The sequence below is a fragment of the Emydura macquarii genome, unplaced genomic scaffold, assembly GCF_026122565.2.
Source record: "Emydura macquarii macquarii isolate MOO-44397 ecotype Brisbane River unplaced genomic scaffold, CSIRO-AGI_Emac_v2 contig_2473, whole genome shotgun sequence".
Classification (NCBI taxonomy): Eukaryota; Metazoa; Chordata; order Testudines; family Chelidae; genus Emydura; species Emydura macquarii.
In genome coordinates, this window is record NW_027132610.1 from 39,816,024 (window position 1) to 39,829,093 (window position 13,070).

The window sequence follows — 13,070 nt, forward strand, 5'->3', positions numbered from 1 at the left end:
CCCCAGCCCAGCCCAGCCCGGCCCTGGAAACTGGGTAGGGCCTTCAAGGAGCTGGACCAGGCAACCCAGCCAGAGAGACTAGGCTGAGGTACCTGAACCCTGGGACTGGACCGAGCCACCGGAGCTCTGGGACTGGGCAGAGCCCCTGGAGCAACCCAGGTGGAACATACTCCTTGAGGCTGGATGGGACCTGGAGGTGCTGCTGGCCGCCAAGCCCCCTGACCTGGGACAGGACCTGGATGAGCTGCTGGAAGCTGAGCCATTCCCCGCGCCCAATGACCTAACCTAGAGGAGCTGCCCCTCGAAGAGGAGCTCCCTGCATTGCCGCCTGTGGACGAGGAGGGACTGGTGGGTCTCCCCGGATGGAGTGTCCCAGCGACCCTGAGGAGGCAGGTACCTGGGGATACAGGGAGGAAGTAGCCCAGGAACAGCCATAGACAGTGGCTGAATCTGAGGCCCTGGCGGTGTTGCGGCGGGATCCCTGCCGACACAGTGGCAAACGCCTTTGCCACTGCCAGAGCACTGGGCTGGGATGCAGTGGAGATGGGTGGGCCTGTGTCCCCCTCCCTTTCCTAGCCAACCCAGGAAAGCCTCCTCCTCCCTATTGCTCCTGAGAGAAGGAATCCACTGCTTGCTTGCTTGCTCGCCCTGCCTAAGGGTTAGGGCGATAGACTGCTTGCTCGCCCGCTGCCGGAGGGCTGGGCTAAGCCACGAGAGAGCTAACAGTTCCCCTTTGTTTTGGAAAACGCTGTGGCCTCCCCCGGAGCCAGAACCCAAGGGAGGGCCCCAGCGACTGGGCCAGAAAGGACAGTCTGCCACAGCACTCTTCTAGAATGATTACTCATCAGCAATCTGATCATTCAAAAATATTGTCGATATCCTCTTTATAATTCCATACCATCATGTATTCAGTCTCTTCCCACATTGTAATAGAACTGAGCTCCCGTTTCTATCTCTTGATAGAGTAAGAGGGACCTGGTCTTTAGTCTGTCACTGTTCCAGGACAGAACGTTGCCTTGGCTGGCCACAGGGCCAATGCAGTCTGGGCAGAAAGTGGACTCCCCGATTTAGGGGGAAAAAAAGAAACCTTTGTCTTGCAGGCTCATTTAAAAAAAAAAAAAAAAAAAAAAAAAAAAGAGAGCTTTTGGAAGATGTTAAGTTGTATGGAAAGCTAGAACTGATATCAGTGGTGGTGGATTAGTTGCAGGTGAGATGGTCAAAGGTGCATAATAAAGATGACTTATTACACTGCTTCACAGTTTATAACAGATATTCACCAATACTTTTGTGATATCTATGAGATAAACCGCACAAACATTTGATAAGTTGCATTTCTGGTAATCCTTGACCACCTTACTTACCCCTAATTCAGTTCTACCAGGACTATATGTAACATTTCAAACCTCTGAACAGCTTCAAAAAGAGGCACAAACATAAATAATTTGTTCAAGTGGCAGGGGAAGCGATGAAGAAAATTGACCATGTCTTATTTTGAACCTGCAGAAACTCTTACTATCAATGTTGCAGAAAAGTAGGGTTAAGAAAAAGTGGCCAGGATATAGTGAAAGCAACTTTCAGGTTAGCGACAGAGTGCCCTGGGAGATTGAAGATGATCCGTCTCTCACTCAGGCAGTGGGCAGCAGACCCATCCTGGCTTACAGACAGCTCCCCACCCTGAAGCAAATACTCACCAGCAACCATACACCCTACAAAAAGTCCAATCCAGGAACCTATCCCTGCAACAAACCCCGTTGCCAGCTCTGCCCTCACATCGACTCTAGTGACAGCATCACTGGTCCTAACCACATCAATCACACCATAAGGGGCTCATTCACCTGCACATCCACTAATGTTATATATGCCATCATGTGCCAGCAATGCCCCTCTGCCATGTACATTGGCCAAACTGGACTATCACTATGCAAAAGGATAAATGGACACAAATCAGACATAAAAAACAACATCCATAAACCAGTTGGAGAACACTTCAATCTCCCAGGGCACTCTGTCGCTAATCTGAAAGTTGCTGTACTTCTCCAAAAAACTTCAAAAACAGACTCCAAAGAGAAACTGCTGAGTTAGAAATTATCTGCAAACTTGACACATTCAAACTGGGTTTAAACAGGGATTTGGAATGGCTCTCTCATTACAAGAAGTAATTTGCTCTAATCACCCATTCTCACCTCCTAGTCAATGGTTGTCATTAGGCCTCAAATACCTGTCTTTTATCCACCTACCCCATTGTTATCTATGCCCTGGGATATGTATGTGTTGCCTCCTATATATGTTACCTATTTGCTATATCATTTCTACCAACTGCATCTGAGGAAGTGAGCTAAAGCTCACGAAAGCTTATGCCTGCTGAAATTAAATTTGTTAGTCTTTAAAGTGCTACAGAACTCTCATTGTTTTTGCTGTATACAGACTAACACAGCTACCCCTCTGGAACAGATTTATTAAATACTCCACTACAGATTAGATGTTCTGAAGTAAGTGATTTTTAGAGCCTTTTGTTAGACTGCACATAAAATCATGTGACCATATTAAGTTAGCTAGCTTTGTAGTTAGAGTCCACAATTGTATATTAAAAGAAGGATGGCCTCTCTTTGAAGAAGTCCCAGACAATCTATAATATATTGTATTTATATAGCACCATTCATTCAAGGACCTTCAAAGGGCTTAATAAAGGTGGTTAAACCTTATCCCTATTTTACAGATGGAGAAGTTGAGACAGAGATGTTAAGTGGCCAAGGTCAAAACAGAAGTTGGTCACGTTAAAAAGAAAACCCTAATTCTGATTCTAATAGTGGTAGAAGTGAGATCACCACTCTTGATAGAAGCAAAGTGCACACACTGCTCCTCTAGAGTGTGGGTAGGAGTGGAGTTGAGAAGAGCTTTCACTATAAGACGAGGGTCACTTCTTTTGATCTCTAAACCATCCTACAAGACAAAGAAGCCTTTCTGTGAAAGGCACAATCAAGGGTGTTTGTGATTTTGTAAGGTCCTCTTTTTCACATTGGTCTTCTAGCTGCAGTTGGGACCAGAGGGGAGGAAAAAGGCCCCATGGCACTGAAGGACTTGTTAAGGTTTGCAAACATCTTACATTCTTGTTCAATATCTCTTGAAAGTTTCCCGTTGCTGGTATCCTTCCCCTTCTTTCTCCTTCACCCACATGAATTGTTTTAGCTTGTTTTTTGAAATCTCATTACCACACTGGTTACTCCTTCCTCTTACACCAAGGTCCTTCCTGTAGATAAATGGAAAGAAAAAACACTAAACTTTAAAAAGAAGCAGTAATTTTAAACTTCAGATTATTCAATGTTTTAAATCTAAGTCCCAAAACTAGGAATGCATTGTCGGTTACAGCATCTGCCCTGCAATTAAACTCTGCTCAGGACTTTTTGGCTAATAGCAGAGTCAGAATTAGAAGTGTTCTTTTAAGCAAAGTATGTTGAGAGCAGCAGGAATTTGGGGAACTCTGAAGATAAAAGTTTAATAACGTTAGTGCATTATTAAAGGAAGCTTGTATTATAAGTACTCTAATTATTCCCTGGGTTAAACTACGCTTGGTTTCATTTTGACAAATAGCTATGTTAATCACTTTATTTGGTCATTTTGCTATTGATTTCTCATGCCAACTCCTAACCTTGCTGGGTTAAGTCAAGATTTTTACAGTTTTAGATGTTTGTGAGAAGACACTAAAAATGACTGCAATGAACAAAACTGACCTTTCTGAAAGTGCACCAGCCATCAGTGGTCTAGGAACTGCATCTCCTGTAGCTGATGTAAAACCATCTGGCACCCACTGTCATAAAGATATTTGTTTGATGTATGTTGGAGTAACACACAAATGAAAACAAGGACCTCTGGAGATGGATGTAATTTTCCAAGGAAGCAACTGTCAGTCAAGGCTGTGGAGAATGAGGGAGGTGTGTGTATTTTTTATAAGTAACATACGCACCTCTGATTATCTGGTTGATATTATCCTGCCTGACTGCCAAGAGTTAAATCCAATGGGACAGCAAATAGGAAATGAAACAATGGCAAAGGTAAGGATCCTTCAGGGAATAATGCAGGGAGCTATTAATGGGGAATGCTCCTGCTTGGCTACTGCCAGGCTGGAATGGCTTAATCTTCCCAAGGCTGAAAGCCTAGGATCAAAAGGGATCCCAAACCTTAAAGATGCTGGCCTGAAGAAGTAGATGGGTAAGATTGTCAGCAGCCTGAGACTGAAGACGCATAGACAGAACAGGATGTGAGCAGAACAGACTCAGACATGGGGGTTAGCTGGGCTGAGAGTGACTTACAAATGCTTGCAAGGAAAGATTCGGGTAAGTAAAGGAAAATGCATATGGATTCTTTTTTATTTTAACCCTTTGCTCTGTGTGCCATGTATCTGTGAGTGAAAGAATAAACAATGCTTTGTGTTGGAAAAAACAGTTTTTGAGTCATTAGCCACAGTCATAGGTTCCAAGAGGAAAAGACTTTAGAGGGGCTAAACTCAGCTGGATCTGTCAGGTTAACATAGTGGGGAAATGGCAGGGTGTGAAGGAGCTGCACCCCCAACATCCAGTTTGTGTGGTAATGAAACCTGTCCCCAAAGGATGCACTAAAAGGGGTCCAAGGCACAGCTCACCCAGTAACCATGACGAAGACTTACTAATACCAATCAAGTTTCAATGCTGACAGCAGAGTTGAAAATATTAGTTACAACCCAGAGGGTGCTTCACAAGTGGGACAGTGGCGGTAAAGAGCATGTTCCTTATTAACCATGACTGTAATACTATTATATTAGACGACGATAATCTGTGCTAGCGGATTGTTGGCCAATGAAAAACTGTACTTGCTGGATTCAAAGACATCTTCTGCTTTGCTGCTGTTGGACTCTTTCCCTGAGGATTACATTGGATATCTTTCTGCAGATTCATTAAGTTGAGCATTGAATCAATCATTTAACCACCTCAGCTTCTAGCAGAGGTATGTCCAAAGTAATGGTATAGAAAGCACTTTTACTCTCCCATGGTATAACTCAACTCTACTCTACCTTTGAGATCAGTTAATACCGGAGACCAAACACTCCATTAAAAAAAAAAATCCTGCTGTGGGAAGGGGTAGCAGGTCTTCTACTCACTCTATTATGCTATCTCAACTTCCAAGTACCAAAAATGCTATTTGTTGAAAAACAAAACACAAATTGGTTACTGCAGTGTCTGACAGTATCTTCATCTCTAGGGCTGTCTTCATCGCTTGGTAATTAAGCTGTTGGCTATGAGGCAAAATACTAGTCAGGATATAAGACACAACTTACAGCTACAAACGGCAATGTGAAAAATAGTAGCAAATGATGTAAATAATCAGCTCCATGAGTTATCCATGGTTGCAGATATGCTTTTGTAGACCTTATTAGCCTCATGACGTATTGCAAGATATTTGCTATAAGTCATTCAGTCTGTCACCAGACGTAACACATTGCCCACTCAACTGCTGATCTAGATCTGCAAACATCAGACGTATTTGGTGATATTCAAACCCTAAAAAAGATAAGTGTGCCAGAACCATGGTCTAGTGATGATACACGTGGAGTCAACTTCTATTCTACCTTTTGTCGGGTAGCCATCGTGAAATAGCAGCCTTTATTTGATATAAATTCAACTAAATATTTATAAGTGAATATAATTTCAACTGAATCAACAAATCACTGTTTCTCAGTATATAGAAATGAAAATAGTATGTCTAGAGCATCATACTGTAAACATTATATTTGTATTCGGAAATCAATAGGACCTGTACTTGGACATTTAACCTCCTGTGGCTGTGAGATTTTTGTGAGCCAACAATCAATTTATGGTTTGGTATTATGCCGCTGCATGTGGACTGTGATAGAGGGAAAGATTTTTTTTTTTTTTTTAAAAAGCATCAAGGAAAGGCAGTTTTCAAAGTGTGATAATGTTTTATTAGAAATGTGCCAATGAAAAGAAATCTCATAATCCATGAGGTCCTGAGGCAATACCTCTATTCAGTGATTGCAAAGCCAAGTTCCACTATATGTAACACATGCTGTGTACCCATTACAACTTTAGAAGAACTTATATGAATTTCCAAAAATGTTGCTGAAAGATAAACCTCTACAATAAATCATCTTGAAGCTAGTTATTTCCAATTAAGTTTAAAAAACTACATATGGCTGCTGAAGTACCCATTCTTAAATGCATTTTAAATAATGCATTCAGATTTAATTCAGACAGCCACTAAGCCTATAAAGAAACAGTTTCCTGGGACATGAGAATGCTGTTCAGTGACTATTTAAGTGATGAAGGGCTTGTAGGAATGGACTTTAGCCTAGGGCATCATAACCCCTAGGATCAGCCCTGAGCATATATGTGATATTTTTAGCCTTCCGTTCAGGCCCGACAATGTTTATTTCATCTTGTCACGTTTAATATTTACTTGCTACTGCGGACATTCCTACACTTATAGCAAGTACCTGTTAATGGTTTGTGTCCTTTGCTGACTTGATAGTACAAAAATTGTTGAAATATGCCTTGATAGGAAAACCAGTTTTTGCTTCTCCAGAAATAGGAGGTACTAATTGATCGGTATATTCAGACATTGTTTTTTTTTACTATAGTTCAGTAAGAGAGACAGATTTTAAAAAAAAGTTATTTTTTGAGAAGCCCAAGCCATGACTCATTTTAAAAAAAAATGCAGTGTGTAAATTTCAGGGTGGAACTGGCACATTATACTGAAGAAATTTTCCAATATAGCTGATACAAATATAGCATGAACAATTCTATAAAATGCAGGTGGGGGGACGTCACTGATGAGGGAATCAGTATAACCCAGTGGTTCCCAACCTTTTTGGCTCAAGGGACACACATGATTTTTACAACCCTGAAGGGCCACCAGTCTCTGCCAGAAGCCCCCCTCCCTGCACTGCAGCCAGAGGGAAGGAGTTCAGCGAGGACCATCTTCTGTCCTCCTGGCTGCAGCAAGGCAACTGTGCGCTCCACCCGAGTGCCCAGGCAGTGACTTCCTTCTGCAGCCAGGGGGATGGAAGATTAGTGCTCTCCACCCTCTGGTTCCAGCAGGGACCCAGCACCTAGGGACCCAGGCAGAGCGCTTTGCTGTCTGTTAGAGCTGGGGGAGGGGGGCGCTGATCTCCCATCCCTTTGGCTGCAGCAAGGAGCCTGCACCAGCAACAGGCTCCACCTGGGTACTTAGTCGATGGTTCCCTTCTGCAGCCAGTGGGAGAGGAGCTGCAGGCCACTCTGAAAGACCCCGTGGGCTGCAGGTTTGTAACCACTGATATAACCACATTCAGTTCTCTCTCTCTTATTTTACAAACAACAAGACAGCAGATAAACAACAATCAGAGAAAACTAACAACTAATTTGATGGCTTCAAAATTGCTTTAGATGCATATCAATCAGTAAGTCAGCTTGGCCTGTTCTTTGAGATAGTCAAAGAGCAATGCTCAGGCCCTCCTGCCTTCACCTACCCATCCAGAAAAAGATCACCATTCTTAGACTCCCTTAAATCAATGCACATTTTGTGTGCGAAATAATCCCTCATTCATCTGTATTACTCTCCACAGCACTATTGCTGATACTTCTCTCCTCAATTCCATATTCAGTCAAACAGTGCACAAGTCCCTTGGGTGCAGCTGTGAATTTCAGAAGGTAAAAGAGGCTGGGTGCCCTAAAAAGTCACATCTGATTTAGAAGTTTCTTACCAAGAGCTATATTCTGGCTGTAATGACAACTTTGTAAAAGGGAAGTGAGGATGGGTGCAGAAACAAAGTGCACGAGCATCAGAAGTTGCTTCAGTTACTGAAATAAAATTAAAATAAATGTCTTGGAGATCTGAAAAAAAGTTTGGTCAAGGATGCCCTCACCCTCATGCTGGTGTGACCAAACTGGGCTCTGACTCCTCCAATCCCCATGACTTTTAATTAGGCCATTGCCAGCCTCCCTCACCTCTACTTAGTGTCTACCCTTCCTTTAAACTTTATCTCTGGGGCCTAATACATTTTTGTACTGATCACTCTAATAATAGTGGGTAAAAATTGCTTTGGGGAAAAGAACACTAGCAACAGTATCAACAAGCCTCAAGAGAGAAGTTACTACAGATGCTGGGTCCCATGGATAATGTCAGTAATGAAGAGGAAGAGAAGGTAATCTAGTTCTAATCTCACCAATATTCAGGGAGTGGGCTGACAATCATAGGAGGGAAACTAAGCCTGTTAGTGGGAGAGAATGTTGCCTCTTTGTTTATCTATGTTATTTGGTTGAGGGTAAAGTAAGAGAAGCAGTTATTTTGATACACTTGTTAACATTTTATTAACAATGGAAATAATCCTATTAATATTCTCACTGGCTAAGCACCAGCATTCTAAAATGAAAAAATAGTTTGAGTAGCAGGTTGTTCTATAACTTAGCACTGGCCTTATGTTGCATTTTAAGTATCCTCAGCTGTGCATGCTGCTGAGTCTGGAGCAGCTCATCTAGGGCCAGTGATGGAGGAGGGAGGGGACAAGAAGATGCAAGTGGCGAGTGGGTGGAGCCTCGGGGAAGAGGGCGGACTGAGTGGGAGTGGAGTGTGGGTGGGGACTTGGGGGAGGAGGCAGGGTGGGGCGGGCCTCCGGTGGAGCCAGCTTCCCCAAATACAAGAGGCACATGCCACCTGTGAGGTTTACAGTTTGGTTCAATGGCTCTCAGCACTCCACTATAAAAATTGTTCCAGCACCTCTGCCAGCCAACAGGAAATGCTGAGCAGGGGGTGAGCAAAAGTCCCCCCTGCTTCCCCTTCAGAGGGACATAGGTGCCTAAGTCTACGTATGTGTTAGAGGGAAGCACCTAGCTCTGCCTGGGATTCGCAGCCAGGAACCCTCTCTTGGAATACTTGCAAAAATGGAGGAAGAGAAGGTAGTAGAGGTGCCACCACTGCCTCCCTTATAACCTTTACCCAGTGGTTAGAGTACCCATCCAGGATGCAGGATACCCAAGTTCAAGTCCCTATTCTAATGTTTATGTAGTTATACATAGTGGAACAGCTTTAACTGGAGAAACTGAAAACCCCATTTCAGAGAAACCCATAGCTTAGTGGTTAGCACACTCTCTTGAGATGTGGGTTCAAATCTCTGCTCCAAACCAGACAGAGGAGGGAGATCTGAACTTAGGTCTCCCATGTTTTGGGTGAGGGCTTTAACCAGTGGGGTAAAGGTTGTAACAGCAACACTGCCTCCTTGTCCAGCTGTGTTTTGTGAGAGGCAGATCTGTTAGGCAGCCTCTGAGAGCACCTAGTGGATTGAGCCCTGCAGACAAAATAGGTGGAGGGACAACTAGTTAACAATCATGCCAGGGCTTAGGTGTGAGATAGGCAGCTATGTCCATGCTCTCTCATACATTTTTAGGCACCTAGGAGAATTTAATGGCAGCAATTTAGGCACCTACAGAGTCTAGGCACCTACAGAGTTAAGCAACAGCTGAGCAGCGGTTTTGAGGATCTAAATTTTGGACTTTGCCACCTAAAGTGGCAGTTAGGTTCCTAAATCCCTTCGTGGATCTAGCCCTAACTGAATTAAAATCATTTCAATATTAAAATCACATCTGGACGTCAGTTAAATTAGACATAGAAAACTGCTATATTTTAAATTAGACATAGAAAACTGCTATATTTATCCATCTTAAATGCATCATAACAATCTGAAAAAAATGTACTTAAAGTAAATCAGTCCTATGATTTTCATTCTTGGGTTATGTGATTTGATATTAGACTGTTCAGTTTATCTATAGGAAGTGCTATTAGATCTTATGCAGACATTCAGATCAGCAGAAAGGTCCTAGAAGCCTAATGAAATCAATACAAAAAGGGCTTTAGTAAATTTTTAAATATAATATTAAAGGAAGCCATAATAAAAGTATGGAACAAGGAATTTTGCATTAGTAATGGACTTGTGAGAGATAACTACAGTTCCCTTTCAGTTGCTAACCAAAGCTGACCCATCATATGGAAAGCAAAGATATCTAGTATAGTATATTTTTTGAGGCTGGGGAAAAGACAACTGCAACAAAAAAGAAAAAAAGTCTGTAGCAAGACGTTGTCTCTAATAGCAGACTTCCTTTCTCCTACAGATGGAGGGTTTGAATAGCTACTTTCCAATCCTCCATATAGGAAATGTGAAAATTCTTTATTTGGCCTGACTTGCATTAGAATAAGAAGCAAAAGCTTTTTAGGGCTTCAATTATAATTTTGACACAGCCATAAGAAATGCAAACATCAAGGCTGTTTTGCTATGTATAAAATGTCTTCATCTGCCAAGTATTTGTATTACAAAGTAGTAAACTAACACTAACAACCACTGGACAGTTTTGGAAAGATAAGGAAAACATAAAAGTGAGGGGGAAAAAAGTAATGATATCAAGTATCTGCAGCTTTACAGTATAAGCTAATTATTCACATAGTGACACTTTCTAAATGTATAGTTGAAGAAACTAATTGTTTCTCATTCTAAAAAGCCATTTAGCTAACAGCAGCAGCTACCATTGACCTAAGCTTAGTAACAACTATAACTAACAGGTTCTTCTCCTCTACCTTAGTTAAACCCAGGACACCAGTGCAACCCGTCTGAGTGCCAGTCCGGCACTATCTGAACTTCAGAAATAAAGAAACACTGAAAGCTTGCTACCCAACCATTACAGCTACTGCCACCAATTGTCTCACATTAGTCCTTCATCATAGTTTGCTGTATCTCAAATATAAAGCTGAAATAACTCGAGTTGATAACTGAGGGTCCAGTCCAATTTCCACTGCAATCAGCAGGAGTCTTTCCATTGACTTTAGAGAGAATTGGATTGGGCCCTCAGACTTTTAGAACTAAATCACACACACGAGCATCGTCAAAAGAAAGTACTGGAATTCACATTCTCAGGTAAGACGAAGGACAGACTTCCAGAGTCTAGCCCTTGCATAGCAATGTTGCATCCACTACTCTTTCATAAATGTATCATCAGAATGAAACTCATTCTTAGCAAATCTATTTAAAACAGCTCAGTGTTAGTCCACATATTTTCAGTAATATGGGACTGTTGAGGCAGAATGGCCTCCCTCTGGACTCAAGAGCAAGGGACCGCCTCATTCCCCCTGTTGGGTGTAGCCAGACGCTCCCCGCCCCCCCCTCGCCAGAAGTACCAGGGTGGGACAGAAAGTATAAAAGGAAAGCCCTGGAGCTCAGTTAGTGCTAGACCAAGGGAGGGAGCAGACATCTCTTCCAGGGAGCTGAGCCCTCTGCAGGATCCTGGACCAGCACCCGAATGGAGCGGTGCCCTGCTGACAGAGGGGGAAGACTATAAGGAGGCACTGGAGAGGATGCTGCCCGACTACGAAGCAGCCAAACTGAGCTTGGTGTCAATAGAGCAATGTCACCTAAGTGGGGTACGAAATAGCCCAGAGGAACAAGACATTGATCTAGCTGTGCTGCCGGGAAGTGAGGCAGCATGTTTCAGTGGTTTCCCCACTGACCCAGTAGTGGAACCACCTGCCACTGTTAGGGCCCTGGGCTGGGACCCGAAGGAGTAGAGAGGACCCGGGTCCTCCTACCCCTTGCTGCCAACTCCACACACCAACGGGCTGGCTGCCTACTTACTTGAGGCCAGAAGGCCTTGTTATAGACCATTACGCTGCTGTCTGCCCCAGCCAGGAGGCTTCAGGCTATAGACCTTTTGTTGCTCTTCCCTGGCCAGAGCAGCCCTAGCCTGATTATTGTTGCCTGCCATAGTGAGACGGAGTGGCCTCTCTCCATGCTTGAGAGCACGGGACCACTACAGGGACAGAGAATCACCATTGTACTAGTAGTGTGAAATACTTGCGCAGATGTGGAGCAGTTAACAATATTGAGTCTAATAGTCTTCTTTGGTTCATATCACTTTCTCCTCTTGTGCTGGCTTACCATCAACTAGTGATGGGCCAGAACCAAAACCTCAGATCAAAACACACTTGAATCTGAGGACAGTTCAGGTCCAGATTGAACTTTGCAGCTCAGCACATCTTTGTTGTTCATTCTTGTGCTTTTGGAGACTCTCAAATGTTTACAACTCAAGGAAGATGTTCCAATCCACTATAGCATTTAGGTCTCAATTCAGGAAACTATCTCAATTTAAGACTATATATAGGCATGTGATTAATGTTCATTGATGTCAAAGGACTTTTAGACATCTGCTTAAAATTAATAAATGCACATAAGTACTTTCCTGAATAGAAATGAATTTAATCATGTGCTTAAGTGATCCTGAATTGGGGTCTTATGTTGTAAGACTATATCTACTCATCGCTACCTCTACCAGTTTATATGAACATATGCATTTTACCATTTCCATAATTATATCTGGTTTTATCTGAAATGTATAAAATATAATAAATTGTATTAAAAAACAGTCAGCAAAGTTATGAAGATTCAGATCTGAGATCTTCTGTGCTCTGTTTTAGGAAAATGGTGATCACCTTCATTTGAATAAGAAATTAATCTATGAAGCTTTAATGGCAAATTGACTTTTAGTTAGAAAGGACACACATCTGCACCATGAAAAGAGAAGGAAAATCCATGTCAGTAAAGCTAACTTGAATGAAATTTGTTGATTCCTAGTTTTTCTCTTAATATTTTTATTCTAGATTAGTCATCTACTTTTAGTTTTTAACTTAATTTTGATAGCTAATGGGCATCTAAGGTACACGAAAGCTGAATCTAATTATTGGAATTTAATGTGACTGAGAAATAAAATCATTTAGTCTAACAATTCAGAACTTGTGAGGAAAAAAAAAGACATTCTCTTCTCCTTCTTTAAAAAAAAAAAAAACCACCAAGCCACAATCAGGAAGTGAATATTCCCTTTGGCCTAGACAGATGACACAATCAGTTATATAGAAAGGATACATACAAGCTGTACTATAAATATAATTCAAATGTCTGCCATTCAGATATTTTTCCAGGCTAAGCTACTGTATGCAAATTCAGTTGAATTTGATTTAAGCAGAGCTTTGTACGTGCACTCATTTTTTGGAAGAAATTAAAGAGA